Genomic DNA, 27,904 nt, shown 5'->3' with positions numbered 1-27,904 from the left:
GCCAGCAGATTGTTTATCAAGTACGCATTCAGAAGTAAGGGGAGGTTTGCATGGGTATGTGCAAAGATGAAAAGCAAGGGTCCAGACTGTCCGAAGCTGAGCTGTACTCATTTTTTCTTGGTCTGTCACAGCCATAAGTAATGACTGTTTTGTTGTTTCTCCCTCTTTCATATGCAAGGAAAAACATATGAATAGGTGGAAAGGTTTTTTTATTACTATTTTCAGGCATTGCAAAATGAGGGAGAGGAAAGAATGGTTTTAGGAACAAGGGTCATAAAAACTAAAACTGGAAAGAATAGCAGAAATTGAGACAAAAATATTTTATTTTAGCTTTTGGCATCTTGTTAAGAAAAAAAAAAAAAAGCTTTTAATGAAAAATCGTTCTGCCTCAGAAAACAAAATATCACAGTGAAATGTTTTGACTTCTTTTTGTGGCTCCTTTAATAGAGTTAAATGGAGTCCAAAAAGTTGTACAAAATACTGTGGCATCCCCATGCTAGTATTTTTCTTTCTGCTGTGCTCCAAAAGCAAAGCAGAAGAATCATCTGGCCTTCCTCTGCAGTCTTCCAGCTTGGGACCAAAGCAGTGCCTTAGGTTTGTCTCAGTTGCCTGGTCCAGGGTTAGCTGCTGCAATGTAGTCCTGGCACTGACTTCATCCTCCCTAATATGACTGTGAGGTTTGAGGCAGTACTGACTGGCTATATGCATGTTATTTACAGAAATGGTGATTGCAAGGCAACACACTCCAGCGTGTTCATCAACTACCTGTGCAGCTGTAGTGGATAACGCCATGCTTGCAGGGGCTTCTGCAGTAGAAGTTTCAAGAGAGACACATTAAACAGTTTGCTGTATAAGATTCTAATTCCTTAGTAAAAGGAAAAAAAAAAAACTCTGCTTTTATCTATAAGGTGTGCATGAGAGAAAATTTCAGAGCAATGACTTTTATGGCATGTGCCAATATTTTCATTTTAGCTTAATGGAGGATGTAAATTATTATTGTATCCTATTTTCTAAAGAGAGCAAGTGCACAGAAATTTGATTATATTGAATCTCTAACTGCATAAACACAATACTAGCCCCGATGGACTAATTCCATTAACACCTGAACTATCCATTCTGAAGTTGCTCATGAATGCAAACTGCCAGAGCTGCTGGCATTACTGGGTTTGCAAAACAACTTGTATGTTTTTGTGTCAGATAATAAAAAGCAGCTTTATTTGGAGAGATATTAAAATAAACAGATTTAATAATATATTTTAAAACTTCATTGCTACTCATATGTTGTTTCTCTCTGCTTGAATGCTATTCTTTATTACAGCTGTATATTACCTTCAAAATGCCTTTTGCTCTGAAGCTTGCAAGGTGATGGATCTGTAAACATATGATCTGTAGCACAGGCTGGTGAAGAATTTTAATTCTTGCAGTAGAAAGGGACGTTTCAATATTTTGCCTATCCAAACTGTGCTATGGCTTGCCAGTTTTTTAATTCTGCCTATCTTTTAGATAACTCTTTTCTATCTAAATAACGTATTACTGCTGAGGTTTGGGAGTCATTAGGGAAGATCTGCCCAATTAGCATGTTAATTAGGACCTACCCAGTTCGGGGATAGGGAGGTGATTGTTTTATTAGCATTCTGTGAGATGAAAGAAAGATTAATGACTGTGCATGCACCCCTTGAGGGGTATAGAAGTAACACTTCTTTTTGGAGGTATCTGCCGGTGAGAGGAGGTATTTGAAATGGCTGGGCTTACTGAGGGAGTTGCCCGCTGATTAGTTATGCCTGGAGCAGCAAAAAGTATAATTGAGTTTGTTTCTTGATGAGACGGAAATGATGGTACAAAGCAAACATAACAGGGCAAGAATGTCTGCTGCTATAAATGAGTGAAGTCCCACTGATCGATTGATATCAACTAAAGCCTCTGGACACCCCGTGTGTTCGGGCTGCAGTAGTGCCAAATGAAGCGTGTCCCGTGCACTGGCAGTGCCTGATGGTGTGGTCAACATGCTCCTCATCGGCTCTCTGCAAGCAGGATTGCACCTCTCTTCCAAGTGCTGTGCTGTCTCATGGCCACATATTCTGGCACAGCCATGGAGTTTGACCCATCAATATAATAAACAAGTTATGCCCAAGATATTAAAATTCAAAAGGCCTAAAGTAAAGTCAACTCAGGGAATAAGAATGAAATGTAGGCAGAAATCTGTATTCAAATGGAGAAAATAATAATAATAATAAAGTCTGGGCAGCGCTATCTGAGACAAACATGTCTTTCTTATAAATTCATGATTGCTTTCCCCTCCCACGGCATTTCACCTTAAACTAATGAATTCTGCTGCGAGAGAAAATACTACGTGCTCATAAAATAGTGAAGAAAGAAGCAAAGTGTTGTCGCCATTGATCTTGCCATCAAATTCTTAAATCATTTCTCTCTTGTGCTTGATTTAAGGCTTGTCCTCTCTTGCTTTGGTTGATGAGCTGAATTCTTGAAGTAGTTGATAGCAGGAGACTCTCCAGTTGCATTCCGCCAAGTCTTTCGCTATTGCTTCTTGTGACAGCACCTACAAACTCCCACAGTTTAGCACTTTGCACACTGCTCAGTGCTGTATGCAGAGATTCTTGAGTAAATACTATCAGTTCCTCAAAATTTAGAGGGTTGTCAATGTGGCCTCATCTATGAATGCATGGGAAATTGCGTTATCTGGCTTGGGATTTGAGCAAATATTCTGTGTAAAGCAAAGGATATCTTCTTCCCTAGATTATTCCCAACAGCATGAAGACCAAAAAAAAAGATTGTTGTGAAGCTTATGAGTTTACCATAGCTTGATCTTGTTATAAATGCAAGACGTTCTTTAAACCTTTGTTCTACTGTTTTGTCTGGTGCTCACACACACATCTGCATTCATATGTTACTCATGAAAATCTTAAAATTTATGTGATAAATTGCTGCAGTCCCAGGAAGATTTTCTGGAAATAATTCTATCATATTTCTCTGCATGTCAGTTGGCCCTGGACGTCTCCACCATTCGATGACCATAAAGTACCACCTGATGTAGTAAAATCCTGACATGAGTTCCCATCATACAAGCAGGGACCTTATGCTTTCAGTGGTTTACTGTATTTTTATGATAGCGTTTTTCAGTCAAGTAAAGCTGGGATGGATTGCTTTATTCATAGACTTTTCTTTCTTTTGTAATGCCATGTCATTCTTATCCATGCGAATGTGGATCTGGATTGTAAATTAAGCTCCTGATGAATTTTAAATTGGGATATGAGCAGCTTGTTCATCTCACTCAGAATGCAGAGTACTGGGATACGTGTGTCTGTGCTCATGTGAGTTACAGCCAGGCTGTTCAATAAAAAGCTACACACAGCAATAGTGATGTGTTTTTTAAAGTCACCCTGAGACGGAGTTTGCTGTTTGTCAAATGATACCTTTTGATACTGGTAAAAACTGCATAAATTATCTTTCCATACAGCCAGCAATACCTGTGGGAGACCACAGTTATGCATAAAACAATTGATTCTACTGATATAAGCAAATTAGGTTTTTGTGACACAGGGAGGAGTTTTCCTTTTAGTCTAAAATGCTCCCCATTGAGTACTCCCACCAGGTGTACTATGCTTTCTGAAGTCATTAATGTAGATCAAAGAATAATTAGGCTTTGGCAAGCATAAGCAGATTTGATTAATCAGACTGAACAGCATCCTTTTATCTCATAATACCAACTGCCTGTTGATTCAGAATGGTGTGATCAGGTTTTAAGAAAGTACTTTTGCAATTATTTTCTTTTTCTCTTGCACAAAGGTATGACATTAAGACCAAGCAGAATCCAACCTTTTGTTTCTTATCTTTCCCAAAACTGAAGAGTAGGAAAATGCCTATAAGCCAAATAGCAGATCCGGGGTGGAAACAGCAAAAGGCTGTCATGAAATTTAAAGCTGGTATTTTCTGGTGGTTGACACATTGCTGGTCTCCAGGAGATAGCAGGTTTTTTCTTGTCCTAGAACAAGATAATAAGGTGATATTTTAAGATCGACAGCTGGCTAGTGACAAGTGCTGAACTGTAGTGGAGTCAACTGCATGAATCTAGCAGGTGCCAAATCTTCGCAGTTATGGGACAGAATCACCAAGACTTTCAGAGTGGGAGGGCGTGAGGGGGGCTCTGTCTGGAGATACTTCCATGTTCCCTTTCTTTGACTCTTGCTGTGGAATTTTCTCTGGCCATAATTTGTGCAAACTTTTGTGTATATTCAATGCTTTGCGGCTGAATTGGGTTTTCATCCTTACCTTTTTCAGTACATCCTTCTATGTTTCCCAAATGTTGACACAAAAGAAATGTTAACCACCATCTTTTTCAGAGTTTAGGAGGCAAAATTTGACCGCTGTGGAATTTACTGGTGATATCAGGAGATTTTTAGCATAAGAATGTTGAACTTGTTGCAAGGCGTCATGCCTAGGAATCATCTTTTCTCTTTATGGATATCTGAAGCTGTGTGTGATAAAACATCAGGCTTCAGGACTCTACCTAATGATTGCTGGAAACAAATAGATTTTTTGTACCCAGGCTCCAATGTATCCACTGAATAATGCTGTCTTAATAGTGGTTGAACAGAAGGGGTTCACTGCTACAGGAAAAATAACAAAACATAGACTAATCATTGATGGTATGCAGCAATTTCTAAAAGAAAGGGTGTATCAGCCACTGGTATTTGCGTATCTTCTTGAACAGCCATGACATCAGAGAGGCAGAGGTTATTTTATAGTAGAATGTAGTTTCAAAACTGTTATGAGATACACCTGTGCATCAGAAAACTGCTTTCCCAGCAGTTGGCATCCTTGACTTTGTCTCTCTGACTTCCTGAAGAGGGAAATAGTCATAATTCACAGTTTTCAATATGTCATATGAATAATACCTGGTCCAGGTTCTGAAAGAACAACAGAATGAACTGCAAGCAGCTGCAGTCGATTCCATTAGACGACAACCCTATTCAGATATCTGAATTGAAAAAAGGATGGAAAATTATTATTTACAGATTTTATTCTGATGGCTGTCCTGGCTACACCTCTGTTCCTATCAATATACTCTATTACCCGATAATTAACCTAATGAGACTTGCATATCATAACAAAGTCCTAGAAAACTTGCATTTGTCTGGGTCAGGCCATGGATCCCATATCTTTGCATGGGATTCAGGTACCTAAACAAATTAATGTTTCTTATACTAGGCAGGTTTACTCTGTAGAACAATTGTCCTTGTGTGAGAACAAGTAAGACTCAGGCTGTTAGATCTTTTAAACAATGCGTCTTCCATCTGTATATGAGGGCAGATCACAGAGAAACGTTAATGGTAGAACTAAATCAGTGTCCAGTTTGCTCGCTTGTGTTCTCCCATTGTGTGGCCCATCTTAAATCTCTTTAAGAGGTAAGCAACCTCTATTGGAATTGTTGAATTAAGCATATACGTTTTTTAGCCAAAGTTAAAATTGCTTTGGGAGCATTCACTTAATAACTGTAGTTTTTAGATACTAGACCTCAACATCTAATTCTTTAGTGGCAGAGACCATTAGTCTCACCTTGCAGTTCATGTATATGCTAATACCTATAGAAAGTAGGAACATAGCTACACCAGTTTTTTGCAGTTTTTCTGTACCTTTGCAAGTGTGCTTTGCCTGGTGGCACACCAGATGTAGAAAATCTGTGTTGAGGGTTCATTTCCTGAGGACAGAGTCCTTGGCAGTGCGAGACAGGTTCTTACTCTGTGTGTGTCAGAGAATAGACTGGTACTTTCTTGTTCACTTGCAGGAGTTTGATTTATTCATTGAAATCTCTGTTTGCAATTCATAGCCCATTTTTCCAAAAGATTCCCATACTCCGTGCCAACACCTATGCCATAGCTTTGTAAAAAGGGCATGCCCTGCTACCTCGGCTTGCAGATGGCCTATCAATTCCTGGGATATAAATGTTTATTTCAGATGACACAGGGCAGAAAGTCAATGGTGTTAACATGATCTTGTGTCTGTAGAGCACTGGTGAGACTGTCTAGCATAAAAATGATCAGGGTCTGGCATACAGAGACCTCGGCTGCCTTAATCACCTAGCAAAACCCTAGAAAATTACTATCAACATTTTATAGTACATTGATTAGAGCAGACAAGAGGAGAAGAATCAAAACAGGATTTTTTTTTGAATTGATTTTGCACTTTTTTGTTAAATAGGAGAATACAGACCTACTTCAGGGAGAAGGCAGCTGCTCGGGTCGGTTCTGTTGTGCAGCTCTGGAGAGGTAAGGGAAAAATGGCTTTTGATGTTAACATTTAAGTTGACTTTAATGGCCAGTCTAACATCTGAGGGAGCAGATAATGTAACTGGAGGAAATATAGTTTTTTTGACTGACCGGAACCCTGGGACTTGCTGTGCACACACTGAAATTCAGGTGCTGCAATGGAGGGGCCGTGAGCGTGGAAGGAGGGGCAGAGGAGAAATGTGTTAGACCCCATCCTAGTCCCTTCTTTTATATGTCCCAAAGGAGGTAAGATCAATTATCAAGGCCTATTTTCTGTCCCCATTTTGACCCAGTCACTTCCAGTTCATTCTCTCCTTTCCCAGAAATGGCTCCCCCGCAGGCGCTGAACAGGTTGCGAGCACGTCTTCTGCTGTGATTAATTCAGCCCTCGCTTTTTGTGTGCTTACCGCCTGACATTTACGGCGAGCTGGGTGTAGCAAAGTATAGCAACATTATGAATTCTCACCTTCTTCCCAGAAATTGTTCTCTGCTTTTCCCATCACGCCATAATAGTGTGAAACACCGGTAATGTCACTGCTGCACGAGAGCATGCGCCTGGCAGTAGCCAAAGTTGTTTAAGGTGTGCTGAGAACAGCCCTTGGGAAATAATTGGAGTGGGACGCCCTGGGTTGCATCCCTCACCAGTAATGGGAGGAATGCTGGCATGGGGAGTGGGACTTGATAGAAGACCGGTAATGAATTATTTTAACTCCAGCAGTTAAAGAAGAAATAGCACAAAGCTGCTCTGTGTTACACTGTGTTTCCTTATAAAATGCATTTGGGTTTTCCCTGGTCATTGGAGTGGAAAAAATAGAGGATCATAAAATAAACTTTGCTGTTTTATGGTAACAATATGATTTTCATCTTTACTGGAAACGAGTATTTCCCATTTTTTAGCACAATTGTAGATGCTATCATCTTTCTGGTAAACTCACACAGAGTTACAAGCCCCCCAAGGTCAGCTGTTAGCAGCTAGAAATGACAGAGGATCCTGGGGAAATGGGAGCCTGCAGGCAGAGCACCCAGAGCAACTGCAGGGTCAGGGCCTCGGCCTCGCTTCAATTACAGATTAATGCAATTTACTCTGAAAAGTTTCTAGTGGGTTTTGTGTCTGGCTTCTGTGGAAAAGGAGAGAATTTCTTTGCAGCTGGAGCACACGAGCTCAGAGAGGGTGGGAATTTTCACCCAGGTGAAGATCAACCTTGTGGTATTTTCAGGTGGAAAAGAAAATGCCAGAAGTCTTTGTGAAGGCAATAGTCTTCAACAGACCTCAGGGGAAAAAAAAAAAAAAAGCCATATCTGTTGCTTTTTCTAAAAGAAACCTCACAACTGCTTAGTTCCCCACTGCTTTCCACTAGTCACAGCTTCCATGCAAGGCAGCCAGCATCACACCGCCCGTCCTTCGGTGTACCACACAGCACTGGCCCCCTTCCAGCTCTTGGGGTTGTTTTTAGTTAAAATAATAAAGACAAAATGATCCTCACAGGTATGAAGACACTTTGCATAGAGAATGGCACCAGGTGATGTAGCTGGACGTGCACAGCAGTGCTTAGCGGAAACGTTAGCTAAGTAATTGAGCCCTGCTCTGCCCAGAGGAACAACAACAATGTGTTTCCTTTCAACAAGTGGTGAAAGATACCTCAAATGAAGTAGAGAAAGTAATGCTTTTATCACCAAAGCACGTGGAACGAAGTGCTTCCTTCTTCCTGTTCATTTCTGAATCATATTCACACTAGCAGTTGCATCTCCTTCCTGCACTTCTGTCCGTGTGAGAGAAATTTGGGGAGAAATTACCTCAATAATGTCTTTCTAATCTTCCTTGTTTACAGCACAGTTTTTGTTCAAAGTCATTATGACAGGAGGTGGAAGATTCTGAGTATGATGCAGTTATTGAATTTTAAATGAAAACTAAATTGGCTGTGGTAGAGGGGAAAAATATTTCATAACATAGTAATTTTTCCTCAGGGTACAGTTGCTACATTTTATTAGAAATAAGTAATTTTCACTATGTCTCCAAAATGTATAGAGCAGATAAATGTGAGATATTAATCTAAGGAAAAAAAGCTTTTACAAGTATTTAACACCAAATGGTGGTTTAAAATTTGCATGTTTTCTACCTTTTTCTGGTGTGCTGGAGAAGCTTTTCACTCATTTTACTGAAGTAAAACATAGCTTTCTGTTTTGGTCAAAACTCTCCTATGGGGTCAGTTTAGACAGTATTTAATGGAGCCATTTGGAGGTTTTTCTGCTTGATCTGTGCATTTGGGAAGCGAGGAGCATTATCCGTATGCGATAGGTATTCCAGTGCCCACGTGGCTGCTGAACGGGCAGCGCCTGGCTCCCTCAGCGCTCCCTGCGCACCGTTCTCTCCTCGTGGTTCCTCTAGCAAGGGAAGGGGAGGATAAGATATAACTACTGGAGTTAAATAATCACATCTCCACCCCAGCATCCCAGGCACTTCACAGGTATTCACTTCAGAGGACGACTCAGTTCGCTGGTGGGTCTCTGCAGGGAACAGGCCACCGGCCCAGCACAACACAGGCCTACCCAGGCTCAGCTGTGGGCACCCTGCCATTCAGCCAGCCCCTCCGAAGGGAAAAGCACCACTGCGAGGCCTTCTGTCACAGCCCTCGTCTGCCAAAAGAGAGATGGGAGCATGGCCCCTATAAGCACTGGTGGTACTGAGCAGCCCCGCTGCCAGGCCACCTTTGTGCATGCCCCTGTGGATGGCCTCTGGAGGCTTTAGGGATGTTTGCCCATTAGCCTTCTCTACTTGTGTCCCCGATTCGTTTCACGGCTGCAGATCACATTGCAAATCTAAATAAATACACCAAGTGTGCAAAGTAGGGGAAACGTGGCAAGCAGGCATGAAGCAGTTCGATTTGAGCAGAGCCTGTAGGCTTGCAATGGGATGCGATTATGGAGAAATCATGGGTTGCTTGGACTCAGATTGCTCTATACTTTGGAGAGTAAAATCTGCGTAGGCACTGAGTGTAAAATGAATGTTAGAGACACTTTCAGAAAAGCACGGATATGGGATTTTGTTAGACCCTCACAGACTGGTGCCATTTTCAAAACCCAATCTGTGGTTGGATTTTTCACGCTTTTGCCAGGATGCAAAAAATAGAAATTCAGGGGAGGTTTGCAAGCCAGCTCCCAGCAAACCTCACACTAAGTAAGCTAATTCAATTTATCAGTACTTATCGAATGCTGGGATGAGAGACCATTTAGAACTGCATATGTTAATGTAAGTCTCTCTCCAGATTAATCACAAGCAGTTATATTTTTATGATTTAGCAGTATTGTTTATGACTAACATTTACAGAAGATTACTGGTAGATTTTCAATAAAAGCTTTTCATCTAAAACCCAGATTATAACAATTTTAGCGCTAATTGGACAACCGTTAAATTCAAAAGCTGATAAATATAGAGAGTTTTTCAGAACTCTATATTACATGCTGGCATAATGGCAGGTTAGACTTCCAGATGCATCGCTATACGATGAATGTATAGCTTGCTAAAAATAATGTTGTTGTTCATTGGTTGAAATATGGCACAGCCTGCAAGCAAATGAAAGGAGTCGTCGTCATCCATCCCCCCCCTTCAAATTAAATCAGCCATAAAAGCATTTTATAATGAAAAAGTCTGTTCATTTTAGAACAAATACCAAAATCCCTCATATTGCATCTTTCCCTCTTCTCTTTGTTCACTCTAAACGTGCCAGTACCTTGGCATCACTTGCTTGGCTTCTCACATAGTCTGTGTGGGCTTCACAAACTGAAATGGGACAGAGATGTGTGTTAAGAAAAAGTAAGAAAACATGATTGTGAAATCTTGTAGGAAAACTTACGGTTCACATGTAGTTTCTGAAAATAACATTTTTTTTCTCCTTTTATGCTGCCATGTGATACAGTGGTACTGGTGTCCCCTGAAGGCTCCAGGCCGTTGGACATAAGTGATCGGATTAGCTCAGCTAAATGAGTGTCTGGGGGGCAGCAAGGCCAAAGTAACCCACAGCTGGATTTACCAAGCACCACGTACAGAGTAAGTTCTAGAAAGAAAGAATCAGACCCCTAAAGGTATTTAACACCTGGAGTCGAGCTGCCTTTTTGCAGCCATGGGTTCATGAAGATTTAAAAAGTCCTGGTCTGGAAGTCATTTGGCTCCTTCTACCACAGTCAGTGATGAAAAATCTCTGGCCTAGGAAAAAACTATATCCTCTCTGTCTCCCAAACTGGGATCTTATGGTCTTTAAATTTTGCTGTCAGATTTGCCATTAGAGCTCTTGAATGCAAATACTGTTTCCCTTACCTTCACACAAAAACAAACACTTCAGATGTTTTCTATATGTGTATGGGTGCCTCATTACTCAGACAGTGCTGTGTCAGACCATCCTCCATTTCATGATATTTTAATTAATTGTTTCCTGGTTCTCAGCATTGTACTGGCAGCCACACATTCAATCTTAGTCTCATATTTTGCACAAACCTTGCTGTAAATAGTCTTTCACTGTCTACACAAGAAATGTAAATGTTGTCCTAATTTCCAGCATCATTTAAATGCCCACATAACAGTTATCCTTGTGAAAGCAAATTGAGCCTGTCACGTCATCTTCTATGGAAGTCTAATTCTTGGTAACAAAAGATATTGCAGCTGACAGATGGAGCTGCACACTACATAATTAAGTCTCCAGTGTGTGTCAACTGTAGCCTTTCAGACACAATTAGAGTCTGACCAGTTCAGCAATTTAGGTACTTTAAAAAAAAAAAAAAAAATCCCTGAGGTGGATGCAGAGGTTTCTGTGAAAAATGAACTCCAAAATGCGCTAAGCAGAACCAAATAGGATCGTGTTCATCACCAGACTTTCCAGTGATAAAATTTGATACAACTCTTTAAATCCTCACTTTACCTCTTTTTCCTTTGCATTTATTATGTCCTGAGTGTAGCTAAGCATAAACTCTTCTCAGCAGGGAGGCTCGTGGAGTCAGTGGATGGAAAATACATTTTCTTTAGAAAACTAGCTTTGGGAACCCCCAGCTGTGCAGGAGATACAATTGTGTTAGGTTTGTAATGGTAAATTGTAAAACTTAGGAAAAACTACAAAACAACAGAAAACTTTACAGAAAGAAAAAAAGAAGAAAAAAAAAAAAGCACTTAGTGATGTGTGATGCATTCAGAAATAAAGACGAACCTGGTACCTTGTGATCCAGATCTCAGTATCTGCCATGCTCAGGGATTTCTGTGTTTAGGACTTTTCTTCCTAGAGTCACGAAGATAAAAACAGAAGAGGTTTTTAAGTAATCTGTTCCACTGCTCTGCTGAGAAATGGGAACACATGTCACAGAATCTTCTCTGACTCCTCGTGAGCTCTTCTGGTCTGTAGGAATACCTAAGCAATACCAGGTCTCAGTTTATTTCCTCTTACACCTGTGTTTTTAGTCTCCGGAGTTGATTCCAGAATTTCTAATGTACGATCTTTGATTCACTTTTTCTTCCTTCCTTGGAATACACATAACAGCTGCCTGAAAGTCATTACGATGATGTACCAACAGCAAAAGCAGCTCTCAGAATACAACTGTTTGTTCGTGCTCCTCCTTGCTCTTTAGGTTTGCTGTTTTGCTGAAGAGAAATTCCATGCTACATTTATCACCCTCGCTACTACGAAAGGATAATTCATAAGTTTTACAGACCCACTCAACACAAAACTACTTTCCCCTAACGTCTGCCTGCAAGAAGCACGTCGTGGCACAGCCATCCTTGCTGAGCATTTGCTTTGGCCGTCTGTATTTCCAGCTGGCCCTGGCGAGGTGGTGGGAAGCAGGGGACACCAGGACGGCTCTGCACAGGGCAGCACTCCCCGCGCCCAGAGCTGCACTTGCCAGAGGGGAGACAAAGGGGCGAGCGACACGGAGGCGTGAAATCCGAATTTTCAGCAGAACACACTGCTGTTCCCCAAGGCAGAAAAATGGCTGAGGGCATGCTTGTGGGAGGAGCAAAAACCTCTGTCCCCAGCTCGTTCCCTCCTTTTGTTGCTAAAAATGACTTTGCTTTTTCAACCGATTTGTGTTCATAAGGATGCCACAGCTGTTTAATCCCACAGCAGCTCATGGCTGGGAGGGTTTGTCTGCTGGTAGTTCATATTAAGTCACCACACTTTTTCGTGTGCTGTCTTCCCAGTAAGATACACACCGGACCATGGTGAGCATTTCCATCCGTGCCACTGGTGCCCACCCTATGGCAGCTTCCTGTTAGGAAGCCACGCACGCAGCAGCTTCCCTGGCTGTGAGGAAAGGTGGTCTAGAGGAAGGCAAAACTAAATCCATCAACTGCCTCATGCCTGGTCCTAGGGGGAGCCTATGGAATGACTAGTGCGGCTGGGGAGTTAGTTCCAGCTGTTTAAATTAGGATAGGAGGGGGATTTGTCTACCTTTCTTGAGACAAATCTCCAAAAGGCATGTAAACTGCAACAGGCCTGCACTGAGAAAAAAGGGAGCCAGGTCCCAGAACTTGGGTTTGCTCTATGGCTTATACTGGATAGATTTGATTTTAAGAAGCAACCTTTCCCTGAAAAGAAAAGAATGAATCTGTCTAATTCGGGGAACTGCACTTGATGGTGAACATGCCCTCTGACCTGCATCTTTCATGTTGCCTACCCCAATCTGGCACGGATTTACAAAACTGGTTTGAAGACAGCTTTCTCTTCCCATTTCCGTGCTCTCCCCCAGCATAACCAAGTTACAACACTTTCCTCAGGCAAAATGCATTATGGAGAATGCCGTTACAGAATAAACCACATGTCGGGTCAGGCAGGAGAAATTTTTTTCCTTGCAGTCTTCTGAAGAATAGGAAAAGATGGCAAAAGAGTCTTGATTTCATCTGTCAGGCTACACCCTGCTCTTTTCTCTTTGTTTGAGCCATGAAGTCCTGGTGGCAGCAAGTGCTGCCAGGAGGGGCTGATTCGGGTCTCACACCCTGGTGCAAGGCAGGAGAAACCCCCCCGGCTGGGCCCTCAGCGCTGTGATCCAGCTAAAAGCAGTAATAGCCATGATACATCAGGAGCAAGACCTGCAGAGAGCAAATGCTCTTATCTCATGCACCAAATTTACAGTAATTAACAACTGTAAATGCAGTCGCAATATGTTACGGGCTCGCCTTCCTACGGCTGTAGAGAATGGAAGGTAATGGAAATACACTTGATAATACTTGCTGGCTGAAGGGCTTACATTAGCTGGTCTAGTACCTCCAAATGCACACTTAGGCAATAATGCCGTAGATGAATCAGGGGAGGAATGAGATTATCTTTTTTTGAGAAATAATAAACATGTTTCTCTCTCACTAGGCTCAGATGGGATATTACCACTGTTCATATAGCCAAGTGTTTTGTCGGGGAGATGAAGTGCTGCGTATAAACTTGTTCATTACCAGCAACCTGACAAACGCTGAGCTAATATCATGTCAACAATCAGCTGGGGATAATGCATTTCCTCTCCTTCTAATAGATTTTCTTCTTACGTATAATCATAAGCAATACTAAAAATTACAATGGAAAAAAAAAAGGCAGCAGAAGAGTGTTCTCTGATACGCAGTTCTTTTGATTTGAAATATCAGGGACAGCGAGGATGGATATAATTTGTTTGGGGATTATCTGCACACAGAAAGAAACTCGATAATCATTCGAGTGAGTAGCTGCTGCTTTTGTTTGCTGCACTTTTGCCTGGTGATCTTGGCTCCGTTCAGTGAAATTATTCTTTCCGAGGGTGGGGAGAGAAGGAGAGCTAAAGGGCCTCTGCTCCCCTGTGGCAGAAGTGTTAGTAGCCACTGAGCAGGGCCTGCAGGCTCAGGGAGGTGTGTTAGCCAGATCTACGACATTCATTGACCAGTTAGTGTTTTTTTTTCCTAGGGGAGCACAAACGTGTTAACACGATCAGGAAGGTTTAATCTCCAGACTAACTAGTCCTCAAAAAAGGCTTAGTGCATCCTCAGCACAATGTAGCACTTAATGGCACGTATGTAATTATGTTTTATAAAGATTTTATAAGAATGGTCTAAATAATATTAATGACGTGTGAATATAGGTGGCAAGACTAGATTTATGTTTCAGGCAATTACATTTTACAAGCTGAAGTAGAGAACAGAGGTAATTAACAAGAATAATGAAAGCACTACCATGCCATAAATCACTGTTAAAAAGAGTAAATAATAGAAGACAAAGGGATTATGAGTCAAGTTCAGCCATTATTCATCAATTTTAGAGCGGGAGGGTGGGTTTAATTAGTGAAATGGCATAGCACTTGTTTGGTGCTTTTCAAATAATCCTCATGCTCTCCTATCAGGGGGAACAAACATCTGATTGAATGCAAATGACAGTGATTGCCTTCTCCACATTTCTAATCAGTGCAGGAAATTTCATTTCACCCTTCTTTTAATGAAGCAAATGGAGCTATTAGTCGGCATGCTGGACGGGGGAATTTTGCAGCCCTGATTGCAGATGAGGGTACCAGTCTCCCTAATCTGTGAAGGAAAAAGCACCCGCCTCTCCAGCAGTTTCAGTTTTCTATGAATTGTTTAGTTCCAGTTTTTAATCTGCAGTGCTTTGTGGATCAGAAAGCAAATCAGCCTCCACTGGGAAGGCCCTTATCTATTAATTACTTTTTCCTTTCCTTATCCTAGGAGAAGATATTTCTCACGCTGAGCTACAGGAAGTTGATGCTGAAATGCAGTAACAGCAGATGTTACTGGGATGCAGTCATAAGATGGAGGCAAACGGGCTCTTTGTGACCAGCTCAGGCCACAGCACCGGCATATTTCCAGGTGATTTCTTTACATGTCTTGACGAAGCAGCCCATCTTCAGCTGAGTTTACTCTTACTCCCCATTCTGTCAGATCTTGTGAGAGGAGTAGCCTTATCTCTGCCCCGCAACTGGCTTTTGCAGAAGAGGAACATTTGGCTTTCACAAAGCATGAGATCACAGCAGATGGCACGTGCTTAAGATACACCTCTGGTCTGCTCTACCAGGGCTTGAATTCACCATGGCCCTTTTTTCTCTGTGTGAATTACCTAGTTCAGTCCTGACAGCAGTGAGTTGCCCAGCATCCTCCAAGGCTGTCAAAACCTAGGACTGTCTCTCAGAGCGATATCGTCTTAGTTTGTCTTCTTTCTTTAAGCAGAGGATTCATCCTCAGTGCATGCAGGAGGAGCTATAACATTCTTCCTCTGCCTGTGTTTTGCAACTTGCATTTACACACGACGTGCTTTGGGCAGGTCACTCGCTATTAGAAGCCTCTTTTATACGAAAACCTTGCAGTTCTTCCTCTGCTGTGGGCTGTTGGCCGTGAGTACCTGGACACCGTGCTGGTATAACTGCTAACTGGTATAACATTGCCAAAAGGCAATGACATGCCGCCATTCTGATAAGGAAAAGTTATGCCAAGCTATTTCTTCATTCGCAGAACACAAATCCAGTTTTTGCAAGCTGTTTGCCAGATTCTGATATAAATCAATGTAGCCTCTTTACTTATCCCCAGTCAAGGGCCATTTCGTTTGCACTTGGTATTTGTCTAGTCTACTCTAGTTTAATCGGAGGTGGGGGGTTCTGTGCACTGCTGAAGAATTGCTACAAGGCATCGTGAGAGAACACTGTGTTATTGCTGGGTAAAAGATTTGAAACATATGTAGTCTGTTTTGTAGAGCATTAGGGCATCCTTTGACTGAAAAGTACCATAATGAGGAATGGACTATTAACTGTTATTCATGATTACATATGCAAAGCTTGTGAGCCAAGTTTAATTAAATTCAATAAAGACATATGCAATAAAAATGAACAATTAACAGCAGTGAAGAGTTCTGATCTGAATCTGTGAAGACTTTCTTCATCCCTATTTGTACGGTGAGAAATAAAAAGAGTGTGTAATCTCAACTTTGACATGTATAGAAAGAGAAAGTGCAATATGGAGTCATTGCAAGTGGGTAAATTCTGTTTACTTGTGTTTGTCCTTGATTATGCACTTTCTCCCCTGTCTATAGACCTCAGCATAAATGTCTAGCGTACCAGTTCACCTTCAGATCCTGACAAACTGCTGTGTGTCACACAGAGAACACACCTACCAAATATAAAAGGTTGCAATGCAAGTCTAATGAACGCTTACAGGAGATCTGCTAATCTGTACAACCAGTCGCTAGCAGCTAGCCAGGGCTCCAGCACACCCCACACTGCAGGTCATGGGGTGAGTGCTAAATAATTCTGGAGGGATGCCGTGCTGAGCTAAGGATGCTCGTCTAATACTCAGGGTTGTCTGTGCTGTGTTGTCACCTCTGGTGATGCTGGGATTAGAGTAACAGCGTAGATCCATCGTGAAAAGGCCCGATATTTCCTCACGCACCAGTAAAAAATGATCGAGGTGGGTTTGAGCAGTGTAAACAGTGGATCTTTGATGGGCTGGCTTATTTTGACTGGAATGCGCTGGGCTGGAGAACATTCGTAGGAAAAATTCTGCAGGCAAATCTGGGCCAAGCTGATCTTTAACTTGTGAGAAGTAGCCAGAGCCAAGCAGGGGGTGATGAGCGTGATTGCACCAAGGTGAGGAAGAGGATGTGAGGCAAGCAGCTGAAGGCTGCGTAAAGAGTTTCTGTGCACTCCTTCTGGGAAAAATCTCGGTGGTTTAGGAGCTTCATTGGCTGATAACAGCCATGGTGTAGTACTTCATTTTGGAGTCCTCAAGAAATCAGACTTTCCAGACCTTTTTAGATCTAACTTTACCAGAAGCTTAGCCTAAAAAAAAAAAAAATAAAATAAAATAAAAAAAAAAAAAAAGTATTTTAACTTGTGGTAAATATATTTCTTTAAAAATCCTAGAGTAGAGGAAGAGATTAAAAAAAATGGCAGAAAAAATGTAAAATGGCAAAAAAATGTAAAACAAAAAAAATCTGTTTTCTGCTCAGCTTTACAGACAACGCTGCCCATGTATACAGCTTTGGGTGATGGCTTCATACGAGAAATACTCTTGCTATACTGAGGTTGTATTCTTGTCTTTAGCGATCTGAAGGTCTGGATGCAGGTGCATTGAATACTTTCAATTTCAGACTTAATAGATAAATGCATAATAAGAGTTTTCCTCAAAATTCATGGATTTTTCAGTCTGTTGGGGGATTATTTTTGTTCCTTGCATTCACCTCTGTGTTTTTGTCTGTATCTAGGCTTGGTGAGTCAAGCAGAGCTACCTTTTAAAGATGCCATTGAAAATCAGGGGAGGGGAAAAATCTTCAAAGGCTAGTTGTGGGCATATGGAGGGAGGGGAGATTTCTAACAGGATTTAATGGAGCTGGGTTATTTAAGACTTGCACAAAGATCCTTTGTATTGACAATTCACTGTATGAGACATAAACTCTTCACTCTGTGCATATAAAAGATGAAAGGACCAATTACTTATTGAAGCATTAAACACCCAGGGGACAAAGACTCCTGTCTGGCAATAGTAAACATATTGACTGAAACCTATTTGAATTTCAAATTGCCAAATGTCCCAATTTCTGAAAAGCTTCCTATGATAACCAAGGTCTGGAAAGTCAATTGAAACTTAATTCTTCTGGATATCTCATGGGGAAAAAGTACATGAATCCGGACAGATTCAATTATTTAATTTTAATGAAAAAATAGATAGCTGCTTTATTATTCCCTTACAGAGCAGTAGATGGGAATTTGGCTCCTTTTCCTAAGATGTTTTCCTGGGATAAATGACAATTGAGGCCTGCCAAATACATTGCCAAGAGGTTTAAGTCCAAGGATTTTCTGCTTCCTCTTGTCCCTAGATCTTCCTTTTTACTCTGTCTGAGACTAGATCTTTTTGATATGCCAGGCTAATATTTTCTCTCTGTCCACAGATGGTGCAGATGCTATTTATAAAGCATTGCGCAGGGGATCTGTTACGGGGTGCTTTACAGCCACACTTTGCAGAAGGACACGTCTGCTGTCTCATCCATTGAGAAAGACTCTTCCAGAGCAAAAGAGCCACAGGTCAGTGCTGCTGCTCTCAGGGGCATGCGGTAAGATATCCTGTGACTGTAGCGAGGACAAAGGGAGTTGTAAAGAGCAGTTAGGAGAAAAAGCCTCCCTGATCTGTCCAGTGTCCTGCTTCTCTCTTCAGGATGGAATGACAAGTTTCTGTCTGGATTTTCTCTAGTTTCTTATGTTCTCTCTTCATGATGTAGAAAAGGGGCTGTAAGGAAAATTCTGTTAATTTCACATTTTCTTAAAAAAAAAAAAGGCAGCTCAGACTAGTGACTTAGTCCATACACCACCTTTGAATTAGGCACAAATATATGGTTCTGAACATCTCCTTGAGGTGCTTGAAACACCCCCACTGTCAGCAGAGAAACTCAGATGCTCTGGAAGAGGTGTGAGCCCTGTGTAACTTGCCTCTCATGAACTTGCACTACTCTCACTACATTTGTTACTAAAAGAGTTCATTGTGATTAATGCCACTGATAATGGAACATACCAATGGAATTAGTGATTTCCTCCGCATTGTACAGCGTTCCCTGTAACTTTGACTTCATGGGAAACGGTGAATGCAATTGGAACAGTATAATCATGGGTATTTACTGTTCAATTCATTTTCCTTTTGTTTTTACTGTAATGTCACATACAGAACAAAGATACACAGCAACAGCAAGGTTGTTATCAAAACCTCAGAGGAGTTTATCCTCCCCTCTGTATGCTCTGCACACGTGGAGTGAACATCCATAATCGTAACAGTTGGCTGCATGTGTACTTCGGGGCAGAAGAGACGCCTACTACTGTACAGCTGCCCTTGACCTTGGCATACTAAGATTTATCAGATACAGTCAACAGGACTGCCACGCGGTGCTTCTGGATGAGTAAAACTGGTATTTGCTGTTTCTTTTGTTTTAATAGGTCCTTGTTAAATAAGAGAGGACGAGTTGCTGCATATCAGATAGGTTCAGCTTAACGTGAAAGAGATTTCATCTCTCTGCCTTTGTCTCCGGTGGTTTCTGTTGGGATTCCCATCATGCAGTCATTTTTCTGTATTCTGTCTTCTCTCTGTCTTGGTGTACAGTCAGAAATGAAGGCATGCATTCATCACCACAGCAGCTTTAAATATCAAATGCTTGATGAATTTACTCTCAGCTGGCCGGAAGCAATACTGTGATTGCAGCGTTTTATAATCATCAAGACTTGTTTCTCTTGTTTCTCTAAGCTGAATTAATTTGCATGAGCAATGAGTTATTAGCAAAGTTGCTGGTAACTGCCATGTACAAGCAAATAGTAGGAGAATTCGTGCAAGCTGTGCTTTTCTTGGGGAAACACAACTCTGTGAAAAGTTTTAAATGGGTAGGTGAAGAATTGTATCTGGGGGTAAAGGTTTAAAACGCGTGCAAGGAATCCAGTCCTGTGTGGTCACAGCTGGGATCCTGAGGAGTCAAGCTCTATCTCTGGCCATACAGAGCATTCCCATATTTCTACCAGCACTTATCCCCAGCTGTGGTCTTACCTTACAGTAAATCCAGCACTAGGGTTTGAAATGCCTGTCAAAAATGCAGAGAGAAGCATTACTCTTCTATAAACTCAACCCATCGCTCAAGTGTGCTCAAGAATTCTTGACGAACTAATACTGTGCCAGCAGATCAGGTATCGTCTGTCCTCCTTCGTGCAGCCAGTGTGAAGCCCATCTGAGCTCTATATCCTGCACGCTGGCTCTATCAGCAAGAGTAAGTGCCATGCCTACCTGTCTTTAATCCTAGTATTTACAGCTAGGTGTGCTGGTAGCGTTTGGGTCTGGATGGATGATTGGGCCAGCAGTAGTTCTCATGACCATGATATTTTTTAAGATGGTTGAAGGTTTCTCTATCACGGCTGAGGACAGACATTTGTGTCTGCAGCCAGAGCTTCAGCTTTTTCTTTCCGTGAAGCTGCTGAACTGCTTCTGACAATTACTTTAAGTGGAGGGCAGTGTTTACACTTCCCGGTTTCAATGAGGTTTCTCCAGCTCATTGTGGTATTCATTGCTGTTTTAATTGCACACATACAGAAGCTTGTGGTATTGTGCAAAATGCTAATAACAGATCTTAATGACTGTGTACTTCCCTCTCCTTCTCCGGTCTGTGCCTTATTGATGTTTTCATTAAACAGTCCAAACAGTGAGGCTGGATGCACACAGCAAAATGTCTCCACCTCATCAGAGAAAAAGACAAATCCTTAAAGAAATTGGCAGCTGGAGGATGCCAGACACCTCGCTCTGAGGACAAATAAAAGCACTCTGAATAATCGTGTAAGAATTAATAGGAGGGATGGCAGAGGGAGAGGCTGCGCCTTCCTCCACACAGCTCACGGAAAGGCAGCTAGCAGTAGGACATTAAAAGGTAATTTTTGCAATTTTGAGAAATTTGTCTAAAAAGGGGTCCTGATCCTTGAAGGATGCTAAGAGAATTCATATGGCAATGGAGTACACTGTGTTTGGGGAAGAATGCATGTGGAGAATCTATTTTTTTGGATGCTTGTCTGTAATTGTAAAGGACTGAAACAGACAAGGAAAATAATTTACCAATATCGAAGTAAAGCCTTTAGGAGAGTCCTCTCCTTGCCTCGGGAGGGAGAGAGACACTGGGCAACAAGGGTCACTACTAGAGGTTCCAGAAAATTCTTCCTTGATTAAGCGTGCTGGGACGAAGGTAACATGCCAAGCCTCTGGGCAGACCTAGGTAAACACCTCTGGGTGCCTCCCTGAAATATGACGGGATGACCTGTTAACTTAAAGGCCCACGTAGCCTTTTTAAAACGATTTACCAGCCCTGCTTTGCCATGTCCGCTACTGTGAGGATCTTTAATAATTCTGAAGAAAGGAAAAAGCTCTGGGAGAAGGAGAGGCTCCAGTATCAGCAGCTCTTGTGGCAGGATAGCCAGACATTGAGCACATGAATCTGAGATTGCTGAGACTTCCTACGGCCAGGAAGAGCAGTGCACAAGTTGTTTTTGTTCTAATGCCTGATACTTGGCTTTCTGGCAAGCACCTTTGCTGTTTCTTGAGGTGGAGGGGAAATGACAAGAGGCTGGTCAGACCCTGAGGTACCTGCGGCTGATCTGCAAGGACTCCCAGTCTGTGCACAGCTGCAAGGGGTAGAATTTGGTGCTTCCCCACGAAGAGAGCTGGTAGCTCAAGGCCAGAGCCAGGCAGGCAAGGTAAGTAGTGGAGAATGGAGACTTAGACATAGCTGGAGTCAGAAACAGAGTCAGTCTTGTGTCTGTAGCAATGGGGAGGTCTTGTGCTGGTCATAGATCCCCTGGCAATAAAGTAAAACCACTTTATTTCATTGGAGGATCTGGACCAGGAGTTGAATATCACTGAGAACAAAGCTGAGCCTTTCAGTGAGAAGCTGAGAACTGGCTGCAGCTTCTGAAATTCCCATGATGTTAAAACTTCAAAATAAAGCTATTTTAGGTCAATTTTAGTGGTTCTAAAATACATTAATTATATTTTTTCCTTTGCTAGGTCTGTGCATTTCGACTTATGTTGCCAAGGGAACTTGGCAGTATTGATGGGAAGGTATGAAAAATAGCGCTAATGAACCACAATTTACTTCTCAACTAAGAGTAGAGGGATGGTGTGATGGACGTGCAAGTTTTTATTGGAATTTACTTGGACAGACCTGAATAACTTGCAATGCCTCTGTACAAAACTTATGTTATTCTGACAGCTTTATCGTGTACCTTCTCTTTCTAGGTATATGTATTTTTCTATATATATACATTTGTGTACACATTAATTTATTCTTGGTTAATTCTCCCTTACATAAAATGGCATCGTTCCTTTGCCTCCCAAACTGCGGACTACACCATCCCAATTTTTATTCCTTCCTGGAACTCTGGGGATGGTATGTGCAGAAGGTGCAATAACTCTTTTTTCTTCATGCTTTTCTTCTCACCTTATGAATTCTGTCAGATATTAGTTCAGATGTGTCTCCTTTATTGAATTCATAAATTACATTCCACCTTTATTTGTCTGTTCATCAGATCACCATCTATTTTGTTATTCCTTTGAGAAGTATCCAGCATGAATCTGAATTTATGAACTATCAGCATCTCCCATGCTCACTGAATATTCTAGGTGCTCACACATTTAACTATTTTCTGCATTTTAATCTTGAGCTAGTGATCAGAATTTGTTTTTTTTTTTTTTTTTTTTTTTTTCCAGCAGAATATTCAGAGATGTTTCTTCTGCAGCTAGGCTGATGTCCCCCTGCTAGCTGCACAGGACTCCAGCAAGCCTGATGGGTGAGTATGAGTAATAACTTGTCATTTTGTAGAGCTTTTCATTGGAGCCATTTGAAAGCCCCTCACAATGGAATTATCATTATCTCCGTATGCCAGAGGAGAAATCAAGGCACAAAGCTGTTCAGGAGACCAAAAAAGCATCTGGGTCTCGCAGGACCTCGCTTCAGTGCTTTGTCAACTGTCTTCACTGCTGACCTGAACCTGTGTCTTTGCTGTTATTCTTCCTTGCCCTCTTCAGTTGAAGGAGGTACTGGGGAGAGGGCAGTGATGCTATATCTTCTTCGGTGTCACAAAATGCACAGCAGACCTGGAATGAGAAAATAATAGGATTTTTTTTTTTTAATTCCTAATATGAGTTTATGTTAGAACTCTGTAAAAATAATTAATTTTCAATTTATTCTCAGAATAATAACTGACATGGTAGTAAATGCGTTCATTGATATCTAATTTGGTATGGCTAATTTCCTCAATGCCAGTGAGCTGCCTGGATCCTTCTTATCACCTTCATGTATTAGCTGAATCTTGTTGCACATTTGTTCTGTGCTTATGTAACTATGACTTAATTACATGGCAACTGAATTTATACCCTGATACGGAAGGGTTGCTCCTCAGACAGTTTCCTCAGATAAACAATAGATAATTGCCGTGTTCCTGCTTTAATTAATGTAAATTATAGCATTATTTGAATGGTCTTGTGTCCAGGCTTGGTGAGGTGCAGATCACTGCTCCAGCTGTGCTGTGCTCCCACCGTGCCCCTTGGAGTCAGTGCTGCCCAGCAGAGATGGGTTTCATCCAGCTGCAAACATCAGTGATTTTACTCATGAAAATAGTCCCTCGGTAGTGGGGAACGACATGCACATAGCATTTAAATACTTGCTCATTGTGGTACTCATTGCCTGTCCCCTTGCCTCAGAGAAGAATGTGCAACATGCTCCTGCACTGCGTGACCTACTTACAGCAAGTGGGAGCCAGTTCCTATCAACTTCTCGCTGTTCTGTCAGTCAATACTTTGTTCCTAATGCTGTTGTTTTCCTCTCCCAGCTGCACAGTTCACGATCGCAGGGAAAAAGGACCTTTTCTTGCCTCCTTCCCCCAACGCTTTTCCCCGTTAATATGGTCAAGTGGTGTTGATTTCCAAACCACACCTGAGATGTGGAAGACAAGTGTAGGAGGGAGACAGGCACCCGGTACTGCAGCTCTCTCAGCACTCTCTTCTGTTAGAAGAACAACAATGATTTTCACAGATTTGTAACTTCCTCACGATGCCTTGGGGTGGGCAGGGCAGGAGAGTGCTTTGCTGGAGCATGGCTCGAGGCTCGGCACGGAGCGTTAACTGTCCTTCCCCTCCTGCTGCTGCTGGAGGAATGCCTCCAAGAGTTAACATAATTAATTAAAAATGCCATAGCATAGTAAAAATTCCCATTTATCCCACACCGTCACCTGTGCTGTGAAGAAGAAGGCTGGCACCCACCCACTTCTGCATCCAGGTGTCCTCTGACACGGAGGTAATGGGACGTGAAGGTGCCTCCGCTCTCAGGGAACGTGACAGCGTTCAGCTCCTGGGGAGGCCACGAGGAGCTCGGGGGAAATGGGATTTTGTTGGCTTTGGGCTGAGCTGGGCTTTGTTTGTTTTCAGTGAAAGCGTTTATGTCTTCAGTGTGCAAACTGGGATGCTTCTGCCAGGGTTCAGCCCACAGGAGTGTTGTACAGCCCGCGAGCAAGAAGAGACACTGAAAGCGTCCCCGTGTGGTGCAGCTCCTGAAAGCATGGGGTGAACGCACACTGACTTGGAGACGCTGGGAGGAAACACAAGCGATCCTTCAAGATACTTAACTAATGTTTCATGACTCAAGTGAAATGCTCTTGTTAGGCCCTCTGGAGGAGAATTTGACATTTTCCATGCCACCTGCAAGATTAAAAGAAAATGCTGTTGGCTTCTGCATTGTCTCCTGAAAGGCAGAGGGGCTGACAGAAATGTAATTAAATTACCTGCAGCATTCATCTGTTGTCATAGCAGCCCTTGCAATGAATATAACAATAATTTCATCTACAGCTAAGCTTAATGCAGCTTCGCCTAGACCAGCCAGCAGGCAATTTTTCTGTCCCATATCTGGCAGAGAAAGAGATCAAGAGTTCCCATTTCTGCTTCGCCAACTGTGATCTACCACAGTGTAAAATCACTGATTATGTCTTTGCTGCATTCCTCCAGCATCAGATAACACTGGCCATTACCTGTGGGTGTTCTCGTGTGATTCAGCAGATCAGATTAGGTGATTATATTTTCTTCGGGCCTTAAAAATCCCAGAATCTCTGCATCAACTTACATGCAAGTAATAAAAGCACAGTGCAGTGTTTTCCATCTCAGCTAAATCCAAAAAGACCTGGCTGTGCTGTAAATATATGCCTTCATTTTGATGGCGCAGTGTTTGAGCTTGAGTGTGAGGAGCACGGTAAGGACACAGCAGTGCTGGCATCGATCAAGGGCACAGCAGAGCGGGTAGAATGTCTCTTTATTTATTTTTTAACTTGCCAAGTAGTATATTTCAAACTGAGATGTTCTTGATGGACCTAGGTGTAGAGGTTCCAAGCATCTCGTGGCTGTCCTTTGGTAGCTATAGAATGAGCTCCCTGGCTCGGTTCAGTATCCTGTAGGTAAGTGGTACCCATCGCTGCGCTTGGCAGAGACAGGCCAGCAGGCTTTCTGCAGCAAGGCTAAAGGACTGGGGGATCCTGAACACCTGCATAATATCTAATCCCTAAAGGTGGATCATCCGTTAACTCCAAGAAAAGGTAACAGGACAGTACTAATTTCCATAGGGTAGTGCTAATTTCTCCGTAAACACCAGTGATAGGACCCACGGGAACGGTGTTAAGCTGAGGCAGGGGAAGTTTAGGCGGGACATCAGGAAGAGGTTCTTCACTGAGAGGGTGGTTGCACATTGGAACAGGCTCCCCAGTGAAGTAGTCACTGCACCAAGCCTGTCTGAATTTAAGAAGCGATTGGACTGTGCACTTAATCACCTGGTCTAAACTTCTGGGCAGACCTGTGCGGTGCCAGGAGTTGGACTTAATGATCCTTATGGGTTCCTTCCAACTCGGGATATTCTATGATTCCATGATTCTATACCTTGCCCTTCTTCGGGAATGGAGGACTTTGATTTACCACCTTAGGAAATTTCAACAAAATTTACTTCAATTGCTGATAATCGATTTTTTTTTCTGAAATTTATGTACTACGTTCCTCTAGAAATGACTGCTATTTACCACTTTTCTCAATTAAGCAGTCATACAATTCAGATATGTAAGAGTAACATTTCAAGAGAACAATTAAAAACAACTCAAAAATGGAAGAATAAGATAGCAGAGACATACAGCATCCACAAGAAGCTGTGGATCCACCTGGTATACCTAGGAAACATCCCCTTCTTTTTGCTTCTTCCCTTTTCATTCCAGTTAGGCAATTCTAGGAAGCAGAGGTTCCCCTACAATGGCTTGTTCTTATCTCACAGATTCAGGAATTCACAAGTTGAAGACTGTTTAAATACCATGTTTAAAAGGCTAACTTGTGCATGGCCAAGATAAGCTGATTTGTAAGCTGAGGCTTCCCCGAGCCTGGTGTTCGGAGGATTCTTCCTTCGGGCATGCTCTGCTCAGAGCACTGAAGCTTTCTCTCTCTGGAGCAACTGTGCATAATGACCTCCCCAGGCGAAGCAGTAAAAAAAATGAGTTGTTGCAAATTGCTTATATGTTGTCATTTTACTTTTCTTCATATAAATAGAGCCAATGATATATCCACATGCAGTATCTTTCCTGTGATGCTCTCAAGTGCTTTACACAGGTGCATAGTTTGTTCCTGTTTTGCAGATGAGCTAAGAGGGATGGCAGTACCAGAAGAGCACAGCTGAGTCTCAAGTAAGGGTAGTGAGAGTCTAAGCATTTAAATGTGCCTTTGTCATGCTGGAGCATTCCAGGCAGTATTTTCTTAGAGTTTGGTAAGTATCAAATACATATCAAAGACAATTCTTGCATCAGGCTGTATGTATGGGCCTGTATATCTGTCCCTTTGAAGGACCCAGAGGCAGGTAGGGAACTCTGAACTAGAGAGCAAGGAAGAAATGTTCCCTATCTCTGCAGCTTCTCCACTTCCCAAAATACAGACACAAAAAAGCTGAGAGCTTAAATACTTCAGTCATCTCCTGTTAGTCGTGGAATGTCACAAGGTGTTAAAGACCCTGAGTTAAGTATCTTCTCCAGTGGTTTGTTTGGCACTGAAGAAAGGCATCAGGAGATGAATTTTCCTCAAATTAATCATTTCCCTCAGTGCTGTGTTCCCCTGTGTTTTTCCCTCCTTTCTTCCCATGTTTAACTACAGCACACTGGGCAGCAAAGCTACCCAGTATGCTAACCTACACTCTCTGCTACCAAGGGATTTGCTTATAAAGCACACAGGAGGGATAATTATGAGCATTCATCTGTCCCTTATGCCTAAAATGAATCACTCTTCATAGACAAAATTTGCCTTTCTTGGGTTCAAATAGGAGATGGTCCTTGGTCAACTCCAGTTCCCGCTGGAGCCAAAGACAGTAAGTTCAGAGCTGTAAATGTAAAAAAAATGAGTTGCATCCAAGTGAACTCGGACCTGCAAGGTTTACAAGGGCTTGCTCACTGAGAAACTCTGCCTGATGGCCATCTGGCAGTACTTTCATTACAAAGCTGCAAAATAGACTCTATTACAAGACACAAAAAGCTACTGACTAACAAAAGTCTTGCTCTGAGTTTCATTACAAATACTGCAGTGTCAGAAACAACAACAGAGTTTTGCATGACTTAGCCCTTATAGCCTGGCTAACCGCCAGATAACTATTTTTCCTCTGAATTGGACGTAACATCGAAAAAGTTCCAGTTTCTCCTTCAGAGGACAGTACAGATTTAAGTCGATTACATTTGGCTTCTGTAGCCCACCCCGAGAGGCAGCAGCAGCAGGTTTCTCCCGCAGCTCGCAGGGGCTGGGCTCAGTCGCTCCGAGCTCCCTGGCTGCTGGGTTTGTGTCCCACGGGGCCGCCGTGGCTGCAGCCTCTGGTGCCTTTGAGCATCACCTTCTGCTACCACTGGCACTGTGGGGAAAAGGAGGGAGCCAGCCTCCCACAGCTCTTTCTGTGGAGGGACTCCTTGGCTGTCTGTTTTATAACCTGTTAGAGAGTGTCGGAAGTGGAAAATGGATTTCAGGATTTAACGAGAGAAGCTTCTGATGAAAAATGAGACCCAAAAAAAGGATTGAATGCCACCGGTATTTCTGGTCTGACACAAAAATGAGGTCGATTGTGAGGGAGTAA

At 42.2% G+C, this 27,904-nt stretch overlaps 2 long non-coding RNA genes across 5 annotated transcripts in view; both read left to right on the top strand.

Annotated features, from left to right (window-relative positions):
• The window catches only part of LOC308179427, a 69,879-nt gene extending 48,118 nt beyond the window's left edge, over window positions 1-21,761 (top strand). Inside the window, exons 2-6 of one of the 4 annotated variants that reach the window (XR_013940363.1) lie at window positions 6,217-6,284; window positions 14,956-15,096; window positions 18,164-18,296; window positions 18,931-20,011; window positions 20,433-21,761. This is a non-coding gene — a long non-coding RNA (uncharacterized lncRNA). Of the gene's footprint in view, window positions 1-6,216; window positions 6,285-14,955; window positions 15,097-18,163; window positions 18,297-18,930 lie in introns of all 4 variants that reach the window. The other 3 variants (XR_013940364.1, XR_013940362.1, XR_013940365.1) reach the window with 3 other exon arrangements.
• A 24-nt stretch (window positions 21,762-21,785) lies between these two features.
• Window positions 21,786-27,052, top strand: LOC308179428. The gene is made up of 3 exons (XR_013940366.1): window positions 21,786-21,843; window positions 22,495-22,571; window positions 23,613-27,052. It is a non-coding gene; the product is annotated as an uncharacterized lncRNA (long non-coding RNA).
• Window positions 27,053-27,904: the final 852 nt, after the last annotated feature.

This window comes from Anser brachyrhynchus, assembly GCF_964034855.1.
Source record: "Anser brachyrhynchus genome assembly, chromosome: 17".
NCBI classification, from domain to species: domain Eukaryota; kingdom Metazoa; phylum Chordata; class Aves; order Anseriformes; family Anatidae; genus Anser; species Anser brachyrhynchus.
This window is presented reverse-complemented; position numbering and strand designations above follow the sequence as displayed.